The following is a 27,096-nucleotide window of genomic DNA, read 5'->3' on the forward strand; positions in this document are numbered from 1 at the left end:
CAATTCTGCAGGTTTATTAAAGCATGACCAACAGCACTATAGCCACATTGCTTGTGAAATGACAAGGGCAGACCGAGTTTTCTGCCCACTCAGCAAAGGTGGTCCAGCTCCTCGGCTGGTCAAGAAACACATCTCCTCCATTTAGACGGTCTGTACAATGTCAGTCTGACATTAGGCTTGGTTATGCATCTAACAAGTGGATCAGTCAGAACAGAATGTACACAACCTCTGCTATTGCTGAGGGGGTTTCTAAACATATACTGCTTTGCCTCCAGATAGAACAAGAAGACTACGTGATTCTTTGCCAGGCAAAAACAACAAAGGGCCGATGCTCTGGGTGGTCTTTCTCAGACCTCTCCAAAGAAACTCTACATATTTTCCCTTTATCCTCCTGATAATCAGAGCTATTTAAAAAAATCACAGGGGCAAAAAGCCCTGTATTATTCAAGGTGGCTCACCATGGTTCTCAAACTGAGGCTATGGCCACACTACGGATCTTACAGCAGTGCAGCTGCAGCACTACTAATGCAGATGCTCTAAGCTGATGGTAGAGACTTAGTTACTCCAATCCCCATGGCGGCGGTAGTTATGTCGGCGGGAGAAGCTCTCCGGTCACCTAGCGCTGTCCACACTAGTGCTTAGGTCTGTGTAACTTGCATCGCTTGGGGAGGGCGCTTAGTCACACTCTGAGTGACATAACTTATACCAACGTAAGCTGTAGTGTGTACTAGTCTTAGTGTTTGTGGTGCCACACCTTTTCTTAAATCTTCCTGTAGCAGTGACCAATTCTGCAGCTGAACTCCATGAGACACTCTCTACTTAACAGCCTTGAGGATGAAAAAGGGACCACTAGCAGAAAAGGAATACTTAGGTGAGGTCTTTACTACCACCTTCTCTTCATGAAAATGATTTACAAATAGAGAATGTTCTGATATATGGCTAAAATTTGAAGTATGATTTACATGGCAAATAATGCCTTATTTTCAAAGAGTCACAAAATACTGGGGTTTCTCCAGTAGACTGTGCCTTAGTCTAAAAGTTAGTATTCTAAATAAGGTTGCATCTGATAAAATGAGCTGTAGCTCACTAAAGCTTATGCTCAGATAAATTTGTTACTCTCTAAGGTGCCACAGGTACTCCTTTTCTTTATTCTAAATAAGTGCGCAATTGTGCAGGCCAGCATTCTAAGTGTTAATAGTCTTGCACAAAGTTCTTCTCCAGTCCATATTAAGATTTTCTAAAGATGTCAGCGACTCTCTTGAATTCACACAAGTTTTCAGAATACTCTGGAAGCATAATTCAACCCTGGACACATTAACACATCTTCCTTTCAGAGCTCTTCAGTCTGTATCCTTACTAGGGCTGTCAATTAATCACAGTTAACTCACGCGATTAACTCAAAATAATTAATCGCACTTTTAATCGCACTGTTAAACAATAGAATACCAATTGAAATGTATGAAATACTTTTGGATGTTTTTCTACATTTTCAAATGTATTGATTTCAATTACAACACAGAATACAAAGTGTACAGTGCTCACTTTATATTTTATTACAAATATTTGCACTGTAAAAATGATAAAGTAATTGTATTTTTCAGTTCACCTCATACAGCTACCGAAGTGCAATCTTTTTAGCATGAAAGTGCAACTTACAAATGTAGATTTTTTTTTTATATAACTGCACTCAAAAAAACAAAACAATGTGATACTTTAGAGCCTACAAGTCCACTCAGTCCTACTTCTTGTTCAGCCAATCGCTAAAATAAACAAGTTTGTTTACATTTACGGGACATAATGCTGCCTGCTTCTTATTTACAATGTCACCTGAAAGTGAGAACAGGTGTTTGCATGGCACTTTTGTAGCCGGCATTGCAAGATATTTACATGCCAGATATGCTAAGCATTTGTATGCCCCTTCATGCTTTGGCCACCATTCCAGAGGACATGCTTATGATACTCGTAAAAAAAAATAATGTGTTAATTTAATTTGTGATGCAGTTCTCCCCCAAGGAGTTCAGTGTCTCATGTTCTGTTTTACCTGTATTCTGTCATATATTTCATGTTACAGCAATCTCAGATGATGACCCAGTACATCTTTGTTCGTTTTAAGAACACTTTCACTGCAGATTTGACAAAAGTCAAAGAAGGGCCAGTGTGAGATTTCTAAAGATAGCTACAGCACTCGACCCAAGGTTTAAGAATCTGAAGTGCCTTCCAAAATCTAAGAGGGACTAGCTATGGAGCATGCTTTCAGAAGTCTTAAAAGAACAACACACTGATGCAGAAACTACAGAACCCGAACCACCACAAAAGAAAATGAGCCTTCTGCTGGTGGCATCTGACTCAGATAATGAAAATGAACATGTGTCGGTCTGCACTGCTGTGGATTGTTATCGAGCAGAACCTGTCATCAGCATGGACGCATGTCCCCTGGAATGGTGGTTGGAGCATGAAGGGACATATGAATCTTTAGCGCATGTGTCTTGTAAATATCGTGTGACGCTGGCTACCACAGTGCCATGAGAATGCCTGTTATCACTTTCAGGTGACATTGTAAACAAGAAGCGGGCAGCATTATCTCCTGGAAATGTAAACAAACTTGTTTGTCTGAGCGGTTGGCTGAACAAGAAGTAGGACTGAGTGGACTTGCAGGCTCTAAAATTTTCCATTGTTTTATTTTTGAATGCAGTTTTTTTTAACATAATTCTACATTTGTAAGTTCAACTTTCATGATAAAGAGATTGCACTACAGTACTTGTATTAGGAGAATTGAAAAATAATATTTATTTTGTGTTTTACAGTGCAAATATTTGTAATAAAAGATAAATATAAAGTGAGCACTGTACATTTTGTATTCTGTGTCGTAATTGAAATCAATATATTTGAAAATGTATAAAACATCCAAAAATATTTTAAAAAATGGTATTCTATTGTTCAACAGTGCGATGAATCGCAATTAATTTTTTTAATCGCTTGTCAGCCCTAGTATCAATTAATGTACATAACGTGTAAGCATAGGGAACCAATTTAAAAAAATTCTCCAAAAACAATTGGGAAACAAATCTGGTGCTTTTTGAAAAATAGAAAACAATAAATAACTCAGTTTATGAGGGTCATAATAGTGGACCAAAGAAACAAGTATGAGGTAAAAAGGAAAATCTCTCTCTCAATCATGCCCTGGATTTGTATAGCCCACCATGGATTTGTATAGCCCATGCAGGAGGAATTTGATTATGAACATAACCTGTAAATGGGAGTTATATAACAAAAAAAATCTACATTTGTAAGTTGCACTTTCACGACAAAGAGATTGCATTACAGTACTTGTGTGAGATGAATTGAAGAATGATTTATTTTGTTTATCATTTTTACAGTGCAAATATTTGTAATAAAAATATGCACTTTGATTTCAATTACAACACAATACAATGTATATGAAAATATAGAAAAACATCCAAAATATTTAATGAATTTAAATTGGCATTCTGTTGTTTAACAGTGCGATTAAAACTGCAATTAATTTTTTTGAATTAATTGTGTGAGTTAACTGCGATTAATCCACAGCCCTAATTGATACTTTAAGCATGTTTCAGCTTGAAGTTTTGTTCTGCGATTGGTTTTCCTGAGAATTAAGTTAATTAGGCTAACCCAAATTCAGGGGGCTTCAATTTTGAATGAGAGTATCCACATAAGGGTTTAATGAAGTTTGCCTAATCCACTTTAAATTCACATGGGTAGTTAATTTGGATTAATTTTCCTGAGTGTCCCCCCTCTCTGTATTTTCTGTAAGCCTTGCTATGAGGTTATAGAAGTGCTATCTTGCATGTGGATACATTTGGGCATCTCAGCTTCAGGTACGATGCTGCAAACACGGCATGTCCTATTTGCTGCCTAAGTAGCTTGTTTGCTGGGGCCCCATTGAAATGAGCATCCCATCTTTAGAAAAGGCTTTGTATCAGTTCCCCTCCAGTCTGTGTTTCACTTCTGGCAACTTCATATTATCACCTTTTGTCATGTCACATCCTTGCCCCTTCTAATGCAGATGCTTTGTTTGCTCGGAATCAGAATGAATTAGTTGTACAAGCTTTCGGTCACCTGGATTTAGCTTCCTGTCGGCGCTTAAATCCTATAAACCTGTTTGGAATATACACATCAGGCTACTTTTTTTTTTTTTTTTAAGTTAATTTAGTGCTTGTGCAAGATGCTAGCTTGATGGCAGGATCAAGCCTTAATAATGTAAAAGTTAAACTTACTTTTATATATTAGGACCATTTCTCTCTTGTCTTTAAAATATACATTTTATATGAAAATGCTACAGTAGGCTTCACAATGTAGTCCTATATATGTTGTTTAATTCACGTTTAACAGCTTGTTTTTGTGTTTTGAGCGTTAAGTGAGAGGAACTCAGAATTTGAATGTGGTACTGATGAGTGGTATATATTTCACAATGTAAGATGTCTTGTTTTTTACATTGTTTTTATAGTGTCCCTTTCTTTTCTTTGCATAGAAAAGCAGAGTTTTCAGAAGATTAACTAGGACTTGGAGTTTATACATTCTTTACATAAATACTTTATTTGAGCTTTCTGAAAGTGTACTAAAAAACAATTTTTCTCTTTAAATATTTAATGTATGGGTAGGTTCAGCCCAGATGTGTCTATGCCACAGAGGCTGTTCCATTTCCTGAGGGGCTCCCATACTACCACAGTGAGTTTGTGGTGAGTTCAGCTTCATGCAGTGACCTGTCCCCCTTTTTGAAAAGACTTATAAAGGGGCAATGCAGTTGCCTTGTTACTTCCTAGGTGTCAGCCAGATAGACAAGAGTGGCCATTTGATCAAAGATTTCAGGCCCTCTTCTTCTCTGGTTAACACAGAGGAATAAACATTCCCTTTCATCATGAGTCCATCAGTTTCTCCACTCTTCTTGCACTTCAGCCTGTGTATGTCTGTTCAGGCTGTGGTGGGGCTCCCCAGGTACCAGGAGGTAGCAAGTCTGTCAACACTCACTACCCATCCATGCCATTGACTGGAATGGGGAGATCTCAGCAATCCTGAGCCATTATTTTTAAGTTCAAAGAACAAGCAATGAACAAATGACTGGACTAGGAATTGATCTCTTCCCCCTCCCCCCCCCATTGGAGCTAAAGTGGTTTATGACAGGCAGCTCTCAGTCTTGAAATACTTTGCAAGGAAGAGAGAGAACTGGCGGTAGTGCTTGGGTTAGTTGACTAGCGTATATATTCCACCCTTGAGCCACTGTGCCACTGCTTGCTGAGTGCCTGCATTTATTTTTCTGGCCTTGTGTGGCAATCTGAGCTTTTCTCTGAACAGGCTTACTGCTTCAGAGTTGTCATATAGGACCTGGGGGCGGGGCAGCGTGGAGGGACGGTGTGGGCCAGGAGTCTGCACGTATAAATTTTCCTGCAGAGGACTCATAATGTTGTTGAGATCTGTTATTTATTATGTCCTCTTAAAAACTTGGAAGCTAAACTTTTTTGTAATGATTTGGTCTTTTCCATATGTTTAAACTATTTGCTCTTTCTAGTGGGACCAGTTTTAATTTTTTAAATGATAAATTTACATTTGACATCTTAAAAACTGAGATGTTACCTTGTTTTTACTGTTTCCCTATCATTATGCTGTTGACTTGAAGTGACTTTTTATTGCATGAATGATTTGATTAGAGTGATTTAAAAAACAAAACCAACCCCCCCCCCACACCTAATCTTCCATTTTTTGGCATTGGTACTATTGTGATAAATGACTTAGTAGAATGAGTCCTGAAGCCTAGTGGATAGATCTTGGCTTTTGACTAGTAAATATGCTCAGCAGGACTTTTTTTTTTTTTTTTTCATTTATAACTAGGAATGCTTTTGGGGATATGACAGTCTTAAATCATTTTCATAAATCTGTAAAATGTTTGATTTGGTTTTGTTCTTGACTAAGCTCTAATAGACTGTTTTCTCATGAAAGCAGATGAAGATGCAAAGATGCCGTTCCTTTGAATTCGGTGGTAATAGGGAGCAGATTCCCCACGTATGATCTGCACTGGTTGACTGCCTGTGGGTTTCTAGGTATTAGTTTTTTACTCTAACGCCTACCAGAGAAATATTGCCTCTCTTCCCTTGTTCACTCACAGTTGAGATCAGTGAAGGTGCTTGAGGAGATTTCCTTTGGTTAAATGAGTGTATTCTTCTGGAATGCACATCAACTCTAGTATGTACTTTCCTTTCATACCCTGCCTCACTGATCATTCAGAGCCTTGATTTGTTAATCTTCTTGTCACTTTAAAACGTAGGGTTTTTTTCACTCTCTTGGACTTTTTGGGAAAAAGTAGCTGCAGATGCAAGGAGAAATTGAGGGCTTAGTTTTGGTTTATTTGGAGGTCTGTTGGAAAGTAACCAAATTCTAACTCTTGTGCTGCCAATGTTGTATGAGCATATGTTCTGGGCATTCTCTTCCCATATGAAGCACTTCAGATATCTTCCCATTTCCAGAATGCATTGATATAAACACTGTTAGACAGTATGATAGGTGAAAATGCTCAAATATAATTGAGATGGCAGAAAATCTCTCTCTCCTCTCATTAAGGAACGAGAATTCTTAAGATTTGACTCCTCCACCATCCTGACCTGGAGATCTGCCATTTGGAATGTGACAGGTGACTGAGACTTCATTTATTAAATCCAAGTTGCTGTTACTTGTGAACAGAGAGGACAGTGTTGTTGCCTTAATTATTCTTATCCGTTATCTAAATAGATCCACTTTCTGATGTAACCCAAACTTCCCTTTGCATGTGAAATAAAACATGAACGTTGACATATTGAATGTCAGCAGGTAGGGAGCAGGAGTTCCAATACTGGAGTCTCACTGGGTTGCTCAAAAAGAGCAGATTTAAAAACAAAACAAAAACACTTAAGGGCTGGTTATATGCTCTAGCTGGGAGTGATATTCTGTGTGCAAAATTTGCTTTTTCTCTCCCAGTAGTCAAGGGAAAAGTTGACTGTCATCTTTTGGACACTGGTTCAAATTAATTCCAGTGTTTCTGAGCTGCCTTCTCTTAACTTGAGCCTTGTTACAAAGATCAGTGAAGCAAAACATTTAAACGTTTCCCAGCGTTTCCCTATATCTAGTCTTGCTCAATGGAAGCTCAGGCCTAACCATACCAACCTAACTGAGGATATGTCTACACTTACTGTGGATCAACGCTGCTGTGATTGATCCACCGGGGGGTCAATTTAGCAGGTCTAGTGAAGACCTGCTAAATCGACTGCAGATTGCTCTCCCATCAACTCCGGTACTCCACTGGAATGAGAAGCGTAAGATAAGTCGACGGGAGAGTTTCTCCTGTCAACCCAGCATGTCAACCAGTTATTCACGTAACTTAGGTCAACTTAACCCTGTAGTGGAGACCTGCCCTGAGGTTAGGCTCTCTGGATCCTGGGTGAGAGGGGATCTTCCTCTATTAGACTGACCTGGCAGATAAGGAGGCTTTGGTTTCTGATCTTCTCAGCCTATTATTCATTTTCATCTAAAATGAACAAAAACCAAGTATGTGCATGTGGCCTAAAATAGGATTAGGGTAGACAATATCTACTAAATGTATTTTCTAGGGTATGTGAATGTTTAATATACAGATTCTCTCACAAGAACCACAGTTGTTGGAGAATAATGAAACGGTTACTTAAAGTGAACTACATGTGGTGTTAAGTGCAGAACTTAGAAACAATGTATGTGCTTGCATTTCTCTTTGAGGGAAGGTTACTAACCAGTATTAAATTGTCTTGATTCTTTTGTGCAAAGGAGCCATGCGGTATTGAATTGACTGAGATGAGGTTGGTTTTATTTTAATTTTAAATACCAGCTGGCTATCTTTATAGGAAGGTCACAATATAGCATCAACTATATAAGCTGATGCCAGGGAATTAACAAACCTAGGAATAGCTCTAGAGAGTCTTCATCTAGGGAACATTGCTTCTATTGTAAGTTTGTACTGAATATGAATCCCTTTCTGAAATAAAAGGAAACCGATTTTCCTGAGTGTTGAAAGACAGTGACTGCCCATTTGGCAGTGAGAATAGTGTTACCAGCGCCTGAGGGGATATGGGGTTGGAATAGAAAGGTAGTATGCAGACTAATGGGAAATGAAGTGAAAAGTGGCAGTTTCCGCTCCACATAATGGACACAAGTAACACAGTCAAACTCTGTGTGTACATGTACGTGATAAGAAAATAAATTCTGCAAGTTTTAGAAATTCAAAGTGTTTAACAAATATTTTCACATTATAAACAAAGTGGTGGATCCAATGTGGAAAGTGTCTCAAGTGAAATTATAAAGATACTGTATTTAATTTTCCAGTCTGTTTAAAAAGGTTTGAGGCTTATTTCGTGGGTGGATCCTTTTTATTTGGTTGGTAGGATTTGGTTAAAAAAATATTCAAAAATAGTTATGCAAAAATCTTGATGAACTCAGTATTAAGTCCCCTCTCCATCAGCCTGGTCTCTATTCTCCTTTTCAGCTGCCATAAAAATATAAGATAGATCTGAACATTTCTCTTTACTATTTATACATTTCTAATGCACCCATCACTTTAGTATCTAGGTGCCCATCAGATAATTAAAAGGCATAATTTCTCTCTTGCATGAATTCCTTGTGTGAAACTCTTGGATCATGTCTTAGTGCCACCAGCATACTCATCTTCTGCTTTCTTTTCATCTGTAAGTGGGCCAAAGTGATCGGTGGAAGTATTGCAGGGCACAGACATTTAGGTATGGATGTCAGTGATTGTGAATAATGTAGCTGTAATATATAACAAATACATGAATTCAGTATATTCACAACTGCACAACATTCTTGTCTAAATGCTCTGAAAAATCTCTGGGCCCTGTGATGGGGTGACCACCCCACCCAGAACTGGCCTGGGTTAAGGTGGCCAGGCAGGCCAATTAACTCCACAGGCTGCACCTGGAGGAAGAGCCAGGGAGCTGAAAAGGTTGCAGGAAGGCAGGCAGTAGTCACTCCCTGGAAAAAGGGAGGAGGGTTTTGGAGCTTGTACACCCAGTGAGAGAAGGGGAGGTAGATAGGAAGAAGTCCAGGGAAAGAGCAGTGAGGGCTGAGAGAGGAAAAGCCAGAACTGCTGAGTTGAGCGTTCCGGGGCTGGAACCTGGAGTAGAGGGTGGGCCTGGGTTTCCCTACCAGCCTCTGAGAGAGTGGTACCATGGGGCAGTGAGCGGGAAGGCTGCTTAGGGCTTCTAGGGAGAAGGGACGTTGCTACCCCAGAAGGGGGGAACTCTGAGTAACCTAGCTGGAGGGCTGAGTCGTGAAAAGGACAATGCAGTTCCTGGGGCTGCAGACCAGAGGGAGAAATAGAAATAGCTTGCAAACCTCAGATGGAGCATTGATCTCAAGAGCTAATCCTCTAGAATGATCAGGAGGAGGCACAAGACCAGGGTGAGTGGTGCACACCATGACCAGTCCATAAGTTTCAGGTAGTCCATGTGTGACAGGGTTCCCAGTGTGCATCCGAAACCATGGGACCACTGAACTCTCTGTCCACCGACCTGGGGTATCACTCTCGCGCTGTGAAGCTGTGACAAGCTACAAACCTATGGCAGGTACTGCACTTGCACAGACATCCACAGGTAGGGATACACCCAACTGAATTACATGAATGCTTCTCCCAGCCACTCATGAACCAGCAATAGAGAGGCTTCAGCCAATACCCCCCAGCTCACCAGCCTTGCACCCCCAGAATATACCATCTTGCCCTGGTCAGAAGCTGACCAGTGTAAGTTTATTACCCAGTCTGCCTCTCCCTCAATGTGGAGAGGACACAGACTAGCCTTTGTAACTTGAGCTGAGATTTCCCAAGCACTTCAACCAAAACACACTGTGTTAGGTAAAATATAAAATAGATTTATTAACAACAGAAAGATAGATTTTAAGTGATTATAACTAGTAAGTGTAGAGATCAAAGTTGGTTACCTAAGAAATAAAAGTAAATTTTGCAGTCTGAGTTCTATAAACAGGATTTTAATCAAGCAGTGTCTCACCCTGATAGATGGTACAAACAGGTCACGGATCTTTAATAAACAGGCTGGAACTCTCCTCCAGTCCAGTACTGCCCTCCCCAGTTCAAAGTCTTTGTCCTCCAGATGTTTCTTCCAGATGGTGAATTGTGGGGGGAGTGAGGCCAAGTCATGGTGTCACTTCCCCTCTTTATAGTTTCTTCCAGCTTGCTGGAGAAATCCTTTGCTTGTGACGTGGAAGTCCAAACCCATTGGTCAAAGCAGTCTCCATTGTCTACGTGCTCTCTCTGAGAAGTCTCCCTTGTATACAGTTCCTGGGATAGTGTGTTCTCTTTAATGGGCCATCAGCACGTCTGGCTACTCCATTGTTGTACCTGAAAGGCTGATTCCCAACCTTACAACATATTTTAGTAACACGCACATAGGAAAACTTCGCATACAATCCAACAGGATATTAATGTTTAACAAATCAAGACTTTTAAAATGATATCTCACAAGGCATACTTTGTACAAAACATATCAGAATTATATGTCAGTAGTGAATATGGGGGTTCCAGGGTGTTGTTTTGAGGTACAGAGTGCCACATCATGATGATTCACCATCTAGAGGAGAGGAAGATTGGAGGAGCTTATAGTTGTACCATGGTGTGCTCTCTGTATCAACACATAGGCAGATGATCACATCTGACAGGCCTTTAGTGGTGTATACTGGAGGTGAGAACACCTGGACCCTAGCTTTGACATGACAGAAGATTCTGAGGCAGTTTCCTCAAGGCATAATACACATGGCTATTGAAGTGTCCTTGGATGAAGTATTCTGGGAACTCTAGAATCAGACTGGACATCAACTCCATTAGCACTGATAGGAAGCTGGCAGTGCTGCAGGGTTGTCTGTATGCTAGTTAGGATACCCATTTGATGTGTCTCAGGATGTGTGTCCTAGAGGTGAGTGCATTCAGATGAATTTGTTTTGTGGTTGTCTCTTGCTTCAAAGGTCACACACACCCACACACACACACCCCTAGCTATTTTGGGGCTCTACGCAGCCTCCCCGGGGTATGTGTATGGTGGAGCGGGGCTGGCTTGGGGGGCAGTGGGGAACTGCCCCCCAGCATTCACCGGCAGCGCGGCCGGGTCACTGCACTTCCTGCCGCCTGTGAGTGCAGGCCCGACCCTGCTGCAGTTCTCAGGGAAGTGGGGGTGGGGCCGGGGCAGAGCAAGGCTGGGGGCTTTGGGGAAGGGGTGGAGTGGGGACGGGGCTGGGGCGGAGCAGGGGCAGGAAGAAGCGGGACTGGGGTGAGGCGGGGGCTTTGGGGAAGGGGTGGAGTGGGGACGGGGCTGGGGCGGAGCAGGGGCAGGAAGAAGCGGGACTGGGGTGAGGCGGGGGCTTTGGGGAAGGGGTGGAGAGGGGACGGGGCTGGGGCGGAGCAGGGGCAGGAAGAAGCGGGACTGGGGTGAGGCGGGGGCTTTGGGGAAGGGGTGGAGTGGGGAGGGGGCTGGGGTGGAATGGGGCAGGAAGAGGCAGGACTAGGGTGAGGCGGGGGCTTTGGGGAGGGGGTGGAATGAGAGTAGGGCTGGGGCAGAGCAGGGGCTGGAGTAGCAAGCAGCTGCGCAGGGCACCAGGAAATGTGGTGCCCCAAATTTCCTGGTGCCCTATGCATCTGCGTACTTTGCATATGGTTATACTGCATCTGTCCTTACCTCTGTTTAGCTAGTCTCTGATAAACCAGAATGCTTGGTAAACCCAAGCAATGTGCATTGTTTCCCCTGCAGACAAATTTTTTTTCACAAGGGCATGAATGTCTCTAAAAAAAAAAAAACCTTTGAAAAATTTTGTAATGAACTCTTATAATGCAGGCTGCAGACATGAAAATAGTTGAAAATGAGGCTGTGTATCCAAGTAACTTCCTGTGGATATACAACTCTATTATAATAATAAACACTAATAAATGAGTACTGCTTTTTTATCTATTTCTACTAAGTTTTGATCCTATTCTTTTCCACAACATGTATATCTGATTTCTAAAAACAAAATAAAACAAAAAACACCACTTCATAGACACAGCACATGAACTTTTTGTCCAGCAGAGATGATGTATTTTCTGGAATTGTAGCCAGTGTTGTTCCATGGATTGTCTATCATGGGTGCTGCTTTGGGCATGGTCTCAAGAAAGCACATTGCAGTAATGTCATCAGCATTCTCTTTGGGCTTGAATTTTATTTTCCCTGTTACTTGTGGTTCTTAGAAAAGCAGTCAGAATTGCTGATTCACTGCTTGTCATTTTTGCCCCTCCCTGCCAAATGAGCTCTCTTTAAGTTCTGCTGTGGTACTGTAAAATAACAAAACCTGATCTGATTTATTACTACAGAAGAAAATCCAGTGTACTGAGTTCTGCTGTTCATTAAAGATCATATAGTGTATTGATCTCAATTTAGCCTGCTTTCAGGGACCCATCTGGAGACTCAACTTAAAAAATAGGTAGTATGGTATTTTATAAATCTAACACTTGTCATGTGTTTTTTTAAAAAGTCAAATAAAAACATCTGTTAAAATTGAGAATTGCAGGGGCAAAAGCCTGTTCATGCTAAGGTTGACAACGTGAACATACAGTTTCAGACTTCATCTAATGTATATTTAATTAAAGAAAATTTCTATTTTTCTTTCACAGATCTAAAGTTTTAATATTTGGTGCTTTAGGAGTAAAATCCCAGACAATTCCCAGCAAGTTCAGTTCTGTTCGAGAGAGTACATTTTCAAAGATACCTAAGTCCCGTTAGGTACCTCAAGTACTGAGGTATGCTTGAAAATGTTACCCACAATAACAATAGAAAAAATGGAATTATGCAATATTTTGCGATAGATGTATTTGAAGTAGTATATCATGGAGATAGAAACTTTTCGTCTTGCATGATCTTGATGCATTTCTAGGAATTCATGGCTTAATTTTCAAAAGAGCTGAATGTCTACCAGAGCTTTAGTGGAAATTGATGCAGCGGAGAGTAGTCAGCATCTCTGAAAGCTTTTTACTGCACTTCAAAGGCAAGCAACCTTGATTTATTTACACTTGCTGGTGCAAAAGGTAAAATTGATCTATTGCCTGACTATACCCATCGTTCTCACACTGACTGCTTAGCGCTGTTTACTTGGAGCTATACTGTTTACATCAGCTGAAGATTTGGCCCAAAGATTGTGATAAACAAGATAAGCAAGTTTTTGGAATTCAGTGATCTTATCCTGAATTCATATAACATGAACTTGTGCTTTCTGGTATTTGCGGAGTTCAGACGCAAGATGCCTTGCTAGTAGTACCCTTTTTACTAATTTTTTATTAGGTATGTGCAAAAGTGACTTTTAATCAAGAAAAATGTTTGTCAGTCTCTTCATAGGATGAAGGATCAGAAGCTGCACGGGGCACCAGGCTTTTAGTTGCTAATTACAAATTTTAGGTTTTTAAAAATTATTTTGCTGGATGGGTAAATGTAGCTAGTTTTTGTGGCTAGTGTGCACATTTCCACATCAAAAGAAATGAACCACAAACAGTACTCCTAGTTTTGAGGCTTATACTTGTCTCAGACTGCAAATGTTAATGATTAAACATATGGGGATTTTTGGTGATCATTCAGGCTGTTTAAATATTTTACCAGTTAAGAAACAAAGGAGAGACTTTATCTGGCCCTCTCTCAAGAGGAAGTTGTTAGAACATGGTCATATATAGGTTACATTTATGTAAGGGGCCAATATTTATTGACTGCATGCTTTAAGAGACCCCTTAGTGGAATCTAATTTTATTTCTCATTGCTGCTGAAATGTAGCTGCTTTTGCTTTCGTACTGGGTAGCAGAAGCAGTTTTACTCAATCTCAAATCGCAAGGACTTTAAATTTTTGGTACAATCTACATAAATGCTGTCAGAATTTGCTACAAAAGATGATAGGCATACAGACCTGATGGATATGTGCTAGAACAATTAATTGGACTAAATTCTGTGCTTGTTTATATTGGTGTAACACTGGAGTAACTCAGCTGAAATCAAAGGTATTGCACTGGATTTATACTGGCTTAACTGAGAGCAGAATTTCACACAATATATTCAGTTGGAAACTATCATCCTGGTAACCAATTGTATGCATATTTCCCTGTCTGTGGCATACTGGTTGAGAGTAATAGCATTTCTGTGGGTTTCCACTGCTTTCAGGATCAAAGGTTTCTCTGTATCAGTAATTTGCCAGGGATAAGAATTTGTCTACTTATTTCAATTAACTCCTTTGGCAAACTTTTGTTAATGGATAAACATTTCACCTGGAAGACTAGAAAAACATTTTAAAAACAACAGGAGCCCTTTGTTAGATCTCTGTCATCTAAGAAGAAGGATTAGTCAATCGTCTTGCTTGGGGAGGATGAGACAAAATGGAACGATGTCTGGAGAAAAAATTATTTATATTTATCCGAATATTCTTTATTCGGGCAAGAAGAGGATGGAAAAAACGTGTCAGTTTCAGCACTGCACCACAAAATCCTGGCACTGTCCTTACGCTAATGTTCTGGGAACTGAACTTTGAAATTCTGAATGGAATTCAATTTATAAAGACCTTAATTGATTTGAGAACACTTATCTGAGAGAAGCCACCTCTCTTTCCTGACATCTCACAAGAATTGAGATCAGAGACTGTGGCTTAATTGGACCTCTGTTGTTTTAAAACAGAGGGAGAGGCTTTGAAATTTGCTCTCCTGACTCACCAGAGCCTGGGTTTGTTGATTTTCAGTGCACGCTGAACATTCTCCCAGGCATTTGGGGAATGGAAGGTTTGAAGTTTGAGGAGTTTGTTTACTTTGTGTAAGCGTTTTCTTCTTCCTCCTGAGGTCCACAAATCTGTTACAATGGGTACTTCAGCCTGCTTGTGGCTTGAGGGTACAGCCAGACCTATCCATCATTAGCAGCAGGCTGCCCCCTGAAGTTTGTACCTTTTTTTTTTTTCTGCACCCACAGGCACAGTGGTGGCACCAGGTCACTTAATCAGTCCTCCCTGCTGCAGAGCTTTTCTGAGGGGAAATTCCACATATTCTTTCAAAATTTAAGACCAACAGTTCAGTTAGTTTGTCTGGCTAATTCCCAGCAGAGTCCCAGAGTTACCTTTGATTTTGGGAAGATTGTCCATTCAGCTAAGCTTCCCCTTCTGGGGTGGGGTTACCTCTCTCCTTGTAGGAAAAGAGGCAGGCAGGATTGGAAAAGAACTGGCTCTGGGGTATGCAGCCCGTAGGGTTGCCAACTTTCTATTGGCACAAAACTGAACACCCTAGCCCCGCCCCCTCCAGTGAGGGGCATTTAGCACAGCTGTAGCTATTTCAGAATAACCTGCTATGTAGACAAGCCCATAGATAGGCGTGCTTCAGTGACCCAGAGTTCATATTATATTTATCCAGTAAATCTTGGTATCCTCTCTGCATCTCACCCTGTCTTATCTGTTGGCAGAGATCTAGCTCCAATTTTATATTCTCCACTCTCACAACTGGTGAATGAAGAAAATAAGACTTTTTTGTTCTTTAGGGATATTCCCAGTTCAGGGAACAAAAAGGTACCATAAAGAGAGACATAGCATCCACCAGTTGGAACACAATAATTCAGCTCCTTCAGTGGATAACAGCTGTTCTGGTCATGACAATCAATATGTCTGTCTTTGTGTTCTTCCCAGTTACTAAGAAACCCCTATCAGCCCTACTCCAGAGAGAGCTTCGTCTGTCCTGGGTGGAATAAAGTTTCCTATCTCTACGTGCATTGCCCACGAATGGGGGGATGAACACCAAAATGTACATGGCAGAAGTCAAATTAGCAGAGCGGCTTTTATACCCAGAAATATCTTGCACATTGTAAATTTGGTGGGCTGGTGATTGACCTCTTTGCATTTGGAAACAGTAAATAAAGTAGTGTGTGACCTTGCTATATGTGAGGACCTGGGATAAGAGGTGGTGAATGACATCTCACAAAGCTGGGCAAAATCCCTGCCCTATGTCTTCCCACCTTTTCCACTGCTCCCCAGGATGATACCAAAGGATCTAGAGAGCATCAGTGATGCTGTTTTTGCCTTTCTGGCTAAAGGGATTGTGGCTGTCAGGGTTGATTAACCTAGCATTAGTGTCTCTCTCTCACAGAGAAAGTTTCCTATTTCAAGACCAGTCCTCCATCCAAGACTAGTGGTTTAAAATTAAAGCTTAGATGAAATTATTTTTGGTCTAATGGACCCCAAAGAGAAGGCAACAAACTGAACTTATTTTACTGGCTGGTGTAAAGTCTGTAGTTTAACTACGGTATTAAACCTTCTCTCAGAAGGGCTTTATCCTATTGGGATCCAGGATCAGAAGGGCTTTATTGTGGGACTGTAAACATGTCCAAGCAAAATAAATAAATAAAGTGTCTGTAGTATGTTCTCAGCATGCCAAGAAAAGGAAGTTTTGTAAAGTCCATCAACTTTGCTCCAACTCCATATGGTCATAAAGCATGACCTTGGAACCTCATTTTGTTCCTTTCAGAGCTACCCTGATTGAACTCCTGCAGAAGGCATTGTTATACTATCCGTTAAAGTCGGTCTTGTAATTGGTACTGTCTCCAGCCATATGAGGTTTTTTATTTGAAATTGGGAGCTTTCATTAACAAGAGTCAGTCAGGTAGTCCTCACAACTGTCATCATATTCCCGAAGTAAATTCAAGAGAGAGTCCTCCTTTTGTTTGTCCAGTTTTTAGGAGCACTCACAGTCTCGGGATAGATTAATTATATCTCTTCTGCTAGATAGCCATTGGTTCACTTAATTCTCTATATTGGTCATCCAGTCTTAGTTAATACTATTTACTTTATTTTTAACAGCAGTCTTCTCCACACTTTAGTGCCCAGGGAAAGAGGGAGAAGATGTATATTGTGTATCTTATTTTGGATGTCCGTATTTAAAGGATGATCTTGCTTCCCACCCTGAAGGCTCATTGCTATGAAAATCCAATTGTAATGGGTCTGGGCACCTTAGCATGAAGACAAATAGGTAAACACAGATAAATTTTCCTGAAAATATCCTTTGAGTATTGAGTTTCATGGATCTGGACCACCCTGGAGACAAATGGATCTTCCAAAATGGAGATAGAAATTGACGTCCAAGGATTTGTATGTATGGTTCGGTAGAATTTACAATGTGTGGTATTTGGAGAAATTGCTGAGAAAACACAAAGTATATTTACCACAGTCTGTAATTTAGGAAAGTAGATTTGAATTATCTTGGCTGTTGAAGTTATCTCAGTTAGAAGGAGCTTCAGCAGGTGGAGCATTCCCTTGCTGCCCATGACTGGGAAGTACACTTCTGCCCCCATGCTGCAAACAGGCTTGACATATCCCTTGTAGCAGATCTGTGGACCTTATTACTATAAGAATGGAAATTTTCAGGTAATCATGGATATATTTTCTTAATCTTATTTACTGTCATGTATGTACTTCATGCTGGAAAGAGCTATTGTTATACTAGAAATTTTATTGTGAAATTAAAGTCAGGGCACCCCGAGTTTGCGATGGGAGCTTATTTGATTTTAAAAATCCAGTAAATAAATCTGATAACAATAGTCTGCTCTGTCTTTCTTCAGTTTGTCATACTCTTTGCATTGTTTGAAGGCTGAGGTAAGCACATTTTTGACTTTTTTTTTTTTGTTGGATCACTTGAAGTGGACAAATAAGAAGGGGGTTAATACAGGCCTCATAAGAAGCACTGAAGTACAAAGAGCGTTTATCTCAGCTCCCGGACTCAGATATAGGGGCTATAAGTAAGGCTAAGATTTTGTCACAGTTATTTTTAGTAAAAGTCATAGACCAATCATGGGTAATAACTAAAAATTCATGAAAGCCCATGACCTGTCTGTGACTTTACTAAAAATAACCATGACAAAATGGGAAGGAGGAAGGCCAGCACCCATCTCTGCTAGGGCTCCAGGGTCCCCCCTGCGACCCACAGCAGCTGAGAGCGCAGGGTCCCCCCTGCTGCTACCATCAGCAAGGAGCTGCAGGGGGCCTCCCCACTGGCTGGGAGCTGGGGTCCCCCCCCCGCTGCCTGGCAACTGAGAGCTGCTGGGCCCCCGCTAGCTGACACCTCCAGCTACACTGCCCTGAAGTGGGGCTGAAGCGGATAATGTCACGGAGGTCTCTGGAAGTCACAGATTCCATGACTTCTGTGACCTCCATGACAAATCTTAGCCTTAGTTATAAGTGTGTTTGCTTGCGTATAGTCTTCTTTGGAAGGTGACTATTTTTTTAAATTTATTAATTCCATATCTTTTTCTGTCACATATGTGGTAGCGATAGCCATGTGATAAATTGGATTTATCATGAGCCTCTCTGCTATGGCTAGTTCTAGTATTCCAAGCTTCTGAACAGTTTCAAAAGCTGCCATTAAAAAACTGATTGAAAGGGCTTTCCACCTTTCCGTTCCCCCCCGCCCCTTCCAAATTGCACTTATCTCAGACCCAAGATTGGCAATACTTAGTCTGTGGGGACAGTTTATGATTTGATAAACTTTAGGGGGTTAATTGTAGAGTTCAAGGCCAGAAGGGATCACCAGATAATCTCGTCTGGCCTCCTGTGTATCACAGGCCACTAGACACCATACAGCCACCTGAATTAGATAGAAGTATTACAGCCCTAAGGAGCATAAACTATTGTGTGGTACAGGCAGAGAATTGGAGGGATCAAGCAGCACCAATGCCGAAGCTCCTGCAGTGGCAGGGCCCAGATAATCCTGGCAAGTGACCTGCACATCGGTCTGCAGAGGAGGGTGAAGACACTCCCCCCGCCCCCAAGGTCCTTGCCAATCTGATCTGGGGGAAAATTCCTTCCTGACCATAAATATGATGATCAGTTAGACACTGAGCATGTGTGAAAGATGCACCAGCCGTGCACTGAGACAGAGAAATCTCAGTACCATATCAGAGCATCAGCCCACTGCATACTGGGTCCCATCTCCAGCTGTGGCCATCTATGATTCTTCAGAGGAAGAAGATTTTAAAAAAAACAACCCAAACCCAGAATACATTGTGGGTGAAGAAGAGGAATTTCCTTCCTGATCCCTACAGGTGGCCATATGAAGCCCTTAATCATGAGATTTAGGAATATAAGACATGAATCAGATGGGACCGTAGGACTGCTGAGTCCAACCCCCCTCACCACAGTTCTACAACTTGTCATACAATCCAACTAATACATTTATCAAGCTCTTTCTTAAAACTCATTAGGTTGTTTGCCCTCACAATTCCGATTGGGCCTCAGTCCTCTGATGGTTAGAAACCTTTTAATTACCAGCCTAAACTTATTCTCGACCAATTTATACCCATTTGTTCTTGTGCCAACATTGTCTTTTTAGCTTAAATAGCTCTTCTCCCTCCCTTGTGTTTTACCTCCCTGCTGTGTTTATAGAGAGCAATCATACTCCTCTCCCCCAGCCTTCATTCTGCTGTTAATGACTCTGACTAATATGTTAGGTGGAAGTGCAACAAAATTACACTCCTACAGGATTTTAAAAAATGAATGTTTGGTAGTCTTCAAAGGGGGTTAGTTCTCAGGAGGAGACACTGCTTTTCTTTGTCCAGAGCCTGGAATAATTTCATATTTATGTATTTGAGAGAAACAGATAAATTGTTTGAATTAAATCATAAAATCAAAAGATGGTATGAAGCAAACTTTTCATTGAAAATACGTGTGCATGTGTGTATATATATACTTCCTCTACTTCTATTCTCTACCTTTCCTTCTCATTACTTGTTTTTCTACCATCATTGTTTTCTGTCTTCCTCCTTGACACCAGCTCCTTCTCCCTTGATTCATTGGGAATGGGGATAAGAGGGGCTATAGCTCAACTCTTGACAGATCGCAGTATGCTGGTGGTGACATTGCTCGCAGAGAGAACCTTGCTGACACTTCTGAGAAGTGTTAGCATCCATTTGGAATGGATTTAAGTGATAACTGTTTTTAAAAGTTGAAAAATGAAAGATCAGCAGTTACTCTGATAGTCACTTATGGGTCTTTCTCTTAGGTGTACAGTCAATGACCAGAGGGTTTTAGATATTTACTGTGGTAGATTGTGTCACCTGCCCTTCTGCAAAGGTAAGAAAACTGACAATCACTGTCATTTCATACTTCAAGAGGCACATATTTATAAACTTGTCTACTGGGAGCTGCGGAGTGGTGGGTGCTGAGGAACCAGACCTGCAAATTACTGTGAAACTGACTGTAATCAAATCTGCACACACAGAGACTGGTTTTCCGGAAAAAATAAACCTATGTACTATAGAAATTAAGATTTTTCCAGATGGGACTATGCTGAAGGACATTAGATTTTTAAGCCTACCTACCATGGGTGTGTCTCCTTTCTAATGTATTTTTATACTGAATCCCCCCAGTTTATTAGCCAGTTGTCCTACTTTTGTCTATTTAAAGATTAAATATGGATACTTACACATTTTTGATAGCAAAAATATAACTTAATTCATGAGTAGAACAAAAATTTCACTGAGCATCTTTTATAGATATATAAAACCGCTGAAGACAAAACAATAGTGGGGAAAGAATTTAACATGTGATGGCTAAAAATAGTTTAAGAAACATTATCAGGGGCTTTTGAGTGCAACTGTTTAAAATTTCTATAGGAATACAAGCAGTGTGATGGTCAAACTTACTGCATTTTGTAAGGGTCCCAACAACAGATTTCTCTAGCCTGAATTTCTGCCTGGAGAATAGTACACTATTATTTATCCTTTGACTGAGTTCTGTAACTCCTCATTTTCTTCCACTTTCCTCAGATGTGCTTTGTAAAGAATATAGAGTAAACAGTGTTCTGGTTGCAGCAGACATCAGGAATCTGAGAATATAACAGCAAGAAAGCAGACACTGATTCTGGTGTTACACGGAACATCTGTCTGTGTTTTCAAAGAGCTGCCAGTTTATCAGTTACAGCAGGGTTTGGCTATATGGGGATTGTGTGAAATTGTTGTGTCTATATTGTAGCTGCTATTGTTCGACTGCTATGAAAGTGACAGATGCAGGTGTTCACTCTGAAAGAGTACTGGTAAATTTGCAATTTTTGCCTGGCTTGTGCTTTTAGAATTCCTGCATAATAGAGCTTGTTCCAGTATTTTAAAAAAGACCAAACAAAACATATGGGGACCCGTCTGTGTCCTAAGACCATCAAATAATAGGGATTCCTTTCTCCTTTTTAAAGAAGGATGGATTATATCTCCTTGTAGGAGTAATCAGGGTTTTATTTTGAAATCTGAATTCCCTTTATATTGCTTTATCTATTTAGAATTTTTTTTAAAAAAGGAAATAATGTGCCCATGTATTGTCTTTACCCTTATAACAGTTATACATTTTGTTTATATCCGTTTTCTAATTGTGATTTGGTTTTATAATACACAACTAGTTTTTATAATACACAACTAGTATGTGTAATTTAGTGTTCGCTATGCATATATAATTAATGTGAGTAGTGTGTGCATGCATGGCATGCATATGTGCACAGGGTTTATCTGGCAAAAACATGTTAAAACCAGTAAGATTTTTACTTTTACTTAACCAAGATAAATGCTCCCCCTTCCCCCCCCCCCACAGAATTGAATGTAGTGTAACTTTATAAAAAAATCAAAGATGAATTGCAAACTGAGTCTGATCTTGCGCTTACTCAAACAAAAATTTCACTGAAGTGGATAGAGGGTTGCCTGAGAATGCATTGCAGGATCACATCCTATCTATTTGCCTAAATCGGTGGGATTAACATTCTGAATAAAATTTAATTTATTTTCACTGGATGCTAGTGATGTTACTTATTATGCTATTGGTAAGTTCAAAAGTTGAAGGTTTTGCTTATTGAATGCAGCTGTCATGGTACACCAGATTTGCCTCAGCAAATTTGTCACTGTTGCGCTTTATTACTGAGCTCTGTGAAGATGATCTGTTCTTTAAGTATCTAACGGTTGATATGTAACATCAGACTGGGAGCTACAAAAGTCAAGATCAGGATTTGGTATTTATTTAGATTTAATATAGTATTTGTCTAAGTCCTAAACTCTGTACAAAATTAAGAACACAACAAAGAATTATGTATTGCTGGGGGAGAAATGAGGTTCATGAATACTTGTCCTTCTCTGTAGAGCACATGAAGATCTACTGATGAAAAGAGCTTTTTATCAACATCATCTATTATTATTTATTAAATTTTAAAATACAAATATGATGACACTCAGCTAGTCAGTACACAGAATATAATTTGAGCCTTAATTTGTCCATATAAAATAACATCCACCCTGTGGAGTAAGAACCCACAGTCTATCTCTTCCCAATCCTCCTAGAATAGCCCAGGAAAATAGATTATGTAGTTTGCCATATACCCTGCCTCAAGGGTTATATACATATTGAACAATGAAGGGTGATAAGCTAGAGCCCTGCAGTACCCTGCACAAGAGAGCACTTTGGCACGGGGCAGCTGCCAGAGCTAAAAGAAGCAGCATGGATTCTTTGATCTTCATCCAGTGCCAAGAGACTGACTAATTCTACCAGCTCAGTTTCTGTATCATACTTAGGCATGAAGCCAGACTGAGTGGGGTTAAGGAAATTTTGAGTTTGCTATTTGACAGCCACAATAGATGAGGAAAGAAATCTAAATACTTAAAAGTTGCTAACCACCTCAACGGGAAAAAAAAGCTGTGAAACATGAGGGGAATTTTGGAATGTATTCTCGTTCAGCACTTTTGAGTATAAATTCTAGTACTGCACAGTGTCTCTCTCTCTTAATTTTTTTGTTGTCATGTAAACCTCTCCCCCCTTTTTTAGGAATATAAGGGGGTGGGGAGGGATGAAAAAACACCTACAGATCTGGTGGCTTATTTATCAAACTATTTTTAAGTATGCATATTTATTATAGTTGCCAGAGGCTCTGGATCCTTCAATCTGTTAATTCATAACCATGCAGATTGGCAGAGTAATGTCTTTCTCATATACCAAATCAACTGTTGCCCTTACCTCATGAGTATCCTGCAATTTCCATTAGTCTGGAGGACGGTGCTTAAAAGTTGCTTTTTCTCAGTTGCTGCTGCTTGTTCCCTCTGCTGGCACCTTATCAAACTGCCTGTGTGACACCTGAGAGAGACCAGGTGGGTGAGGCAGTATCTTTTATTGGACCAGCTAATGTTGGTGAAAGAGACAAACTTTCGAGCTCTGCAGAGCTGTTCTTCAGGTCTGAGTGAAACCTGTCTTGTTGCATCTACTCATGTTGTCTCAGAGAGCTGCTTCTGCTGCAGCCCATTTTGAAGCCTGTCTACTTATGTCTTGGTAAAAAATTGTTGGAAAGAGACTGTCCTGTTTGGAGTTGAGAACCGATTAGGGCTTTCCATTCGTACAATGGTCTCCCCCTGTCACAGTCAGGAGTGTCTCAGACCGGAACTTTAAAGAGACGCTAACTTCCTGCCCTTTCCCAGCAGTGCTGCCTGGAGCAACAGACTAACAGGCCCCCACTTCCTGAATACCATCAAGGGAGTTTTCCAAGTAGCTCAGAAGTGCCAGGTTTAACATCTGTGTAGCCTGTTTGTCTGCTCTTGTCCCTCTCAGCTCACCTCCCAAGCTAGCCACAAAGGTTAATAGCTTTGGAAAACTAATCTGGCCTGTGGATAGGCCCTCAACTAGCTACATGGTTGGCTCCTTTTTGACTAAGGGATGTTCTTACTGTCCATTCTCTTACAATCTCCCTTTCTGTACTCTCCAGGGACATTCAAGGGGACCCTTTCGCCCAATTCACTTAACCTGCAGTTTGGGGAAGGGACAGTGATCCCCTACTTTTAATAGCTTGCTCTGCTCAGGCGATCAGGGGGTTACTAAGCTCAGAAGTCAGCATGGTCCTGTCACGTTTTTTTGGAGATGTCAAGAACTCTCTGTTAGAACCACCTGTAAGACAGACTGCAAGCTAACTAGCTCCATTAGCAAGATCTGGAACCAGAAGAATGGGCACTCATTCAGAGGATTTAGGCCAGATAGCAGTGAGATCGTATTTTTCTCCAGTGGGCCAGTTCATGGCCAGAACCAACAGAAAAGTATAGATAATTCTGCTCCTGTCATTAACTTCTTCAAGCAGGTATTATGGAGGCACTTTTAATTGCTTGGGCTGGTCTGAGAGGTTACATCTTTCCTCGATTCTCTTTAATAATTAAAGTAGCCAGAAAAATTCAGCTTGGTCAAAGCTATTGTCATCCTGATCAGAGCTTACTCAGCTAAAAAGGAATGGTTCCTGAGACTGGTTGTATATCTGTGTGCAACTCTTCGACTTACCCAATGGTCAGGGACTTCTGACTCACTCCAGTCTTCACAGGCTAAAGTTTTCTTCTTCTTGGCTTTTTAACCACAGCAGAAAGAGTCAGCAAACCAGGAGCCTTTTCCATCAAACGACTTTATCTTCAGTTATTTTCTGACAGAGTGGCCCTTCAGATGAACCCAGAATTTGTCCTTACAAAGAATGCCACAATTCACTTATAAGACCATATCTTTTCTCTTTTTTCTCCTTTTACACAAGTTAGAAAAACACTTCTGTATCCTAGTGTGGTAAGAGCTATAAAATTCTATCTTCACAAAATGAAACTGTGGAGAAAATTCGATGCTTTGTGTGTATTATTGGGGAGGAGAAGCTCAAGAAGAGTTATAAGATATGCAAAGCATTCTTCTCCAGATGACTTCAGGTGACTAGTTCTCAGACTTTTAGATCAGCCTGTAAGGAATCCCTAATGGGAATTGTTAGAGGTATGGTAATATCTTGGGCAGAAAGGTATTAGAGCTTTTTATAATGAAGTTGAGCGCTATCCTTGATTGCACTGTAAGAAACATGTACTAGTCTGGAAGAACCTTCAGAAACAGCATAAACCAGCCCAGTCTCAACTCCATTAAGTAAAAATAAAAATTGAAAAGCTTGCTTTGACTTAAAACTATTTTTTTTTTTTTGCGGGATGGGGAGGCTTAGCTAGTTATTGAGTAAGTTTTGAACCTCTGTCATTTTAGATTAGATGATGTCTTATTTCATTTGTTTACTTGTGTAGCTGTTGGCTGTTCACTGTTTGTTTCCCAGCAGTAAGGGAAGTGAATCCTACATAATAGAGAGGTTAAATTAGTTTTTATTTTTGTAATTTGGTTTCTCATAGTAATTCTACATGGCTCTGTCCATATAACCCTGCATTATATTATGTCATACCATTTGTAAACATGGAGTGAATTATTGTTTGTGCGTTAGGAGGAGAATAGCTGTCATATGACTGCATGAAATTCATGCCTGTTACTGACTTGTTGTTTTAACTTCCAGAATGGATGTATCTCCTGGCCTGTCTCAAGCAGTTGAGCAACATCCCAACAGGAGACTCAATCTTGCAACATTGATCCTTGATACAGTGCTTAAATACTTTGCTGGACTGGCGCCAGAGTGCTCAGCACCTTGCCGGACTGAGCCCAGGGTGAGCTGGCAGCAGCAACAGAGGAATAAAAAGGGAGGACGTTTTTTAGTAATTAGCTCTGAAACAGTAGAAATAGGATATCCAGCAATAAAAGCCAGAACCAGGGGTACTTTCTATCAGAAAGAGAGAGAGGATAGCCTTGTGGTTAAAGCGCTGAGACTCAAGATCTGGGTTCAATTCCTGGCTCTGCCACTGACTTCCTCTGTGCTCTTAGCCACTTTAAACTTTCTGTCTCTGTTCTCGCTCAGTAAAGCTGGGCTAATACTTCCCTCACGGAGGCATTGTGAAGATAATTCATGTATGTTTTTAGTTACAATAATGATGAGGCACCATATACAAATCTAAACAGAAACCAAACTACAGATATGAAAACTAATTTTTATGTAATCATAGAAATTTGGGGCTGGATGGAAATTTGAGAGGTTATCAAGTCCAGCCCCCTGTACTGAGGCAGGACCCAGTGGCATTGGAACAATTTGTATAGTGGAGATTAAGCCCATTACTACTTGTCCTACCTTCAGTGGACATAGAGAACCATTGATCACCATCCTCCTTATAACAATACTTAATATATTTGAAGATTTTTATTGGATCCCCCCTCTGGTGTCTTTTTTCTCAAGACTAAACCTGCCCATCATTTTTTAAACTCTCCTCATAAGTGAGGTTTTCTAAATCTTTTATCAGTTTTGTTGGTCTCCTTTGGACTCTCCAGTTTATCCACATCTTTCCTGAAGTGTAGCACCAAGATTTGGACACAGTACTTGAGCTGAAGCCTCACAAGTGCCAAGTAGAGTGGGACAACTTACCTCCCATGTCTTACATACAACACTCCTGTCAGTGCTTAATTTGTAATGAGAGAGGTGCCGGGGCTTAAGCAATTTTTTTCTTTCATAACTGATGCAGCAAGCCTAGAGGTGCTGGAGCTATGAATTGCCAAGCCTAGAGCCTCGGCAAGGCCTGGCATAAATTAAGCACTGTCTCCTGTTAATGCACACCTGAGTGTATTAGCCTTTTTCACAGCTGCGTCACATTGTTGACTGTCATTCAATCTGTGATCCACTATAATCTCCAGATCCTTTTCAGCAGTATTACCACCTAGCCAGTTGTTCACCATTTTGTTGTTGTGCATGTGATTTTTTATTTCCTTCTTTGCACTTGTCTTTTCTGAATTTCATCTTGTTGATTTCAGTCCAGTTCTCCAATTTGTCATGGTGGTTTTGAATTCTAGTCCTGTCCATCAAAGTGCTTGCAGTGCCACCCAGCTTGGTGTCATTTGCAGACTTTATAATCATACTCACCACTCCATTATCCAAGTCATTAATGAAAATATTGAATAATACTAGACACAGGGCTGACCCCATAGGACCTCACTAGATATGCCCTTCTAGTTTGACAGAAAACCTTTGATAACTACTCTTTGCACCCACCTGATAGTAATTTCATATAGACCACATTTCCCTAGTTTCCTAATGAGAATGTCATGTGGGTCTGTGTCAAAAGCCTTACTCAAATGAAGATCTATCACTTCTGCCACTTCCTCCCCCCATCCACTAGCCCAGTAACCCTGTCAAAG

At 40.6% G+C, this 27,096-nt stretch overlaps 1 protein-coding gene across 4 annotated transcripts in view; it reads left to right on the forward strand.

The window, feature by feature from the left end:
- LHFPL2 (LHFPL tetraspan subfamily member 2) overlaps positions 1–27,096 on the forward strand; it is a 200,106-nt gene that overhangs the window by 17,720 nt on the left and 155,290 nt on the right. The window contains exon 1 of one of the 4 annotated variants that reach the window (XM_074952679.1): positions 6,643–6,661. The exons of the other annotated variants lie outside the window; for them this stretch is intronic. The gene's annotated coding sequence lies outside the window, so the exon portion shown is untranslated. Of the gene's footprint in view, positions 1–6,642; positions 6,662–27,096 lie in introns of those variants that run through there. 4 annotated transcript variants of the gene reach the window in all.

Source organism: Natator depressus, chromosome 5 (assembly GCF_965152275.1).
Source record: "Natator depressus isolate rNatDep1 chromosome 5, rNatDep2.hap1, whole genome shotgun sequence".
NCBI lineage: Eukaryota > Metazoa > Chordata > Testudines > Cheloniidae > Natator > Natator depressus.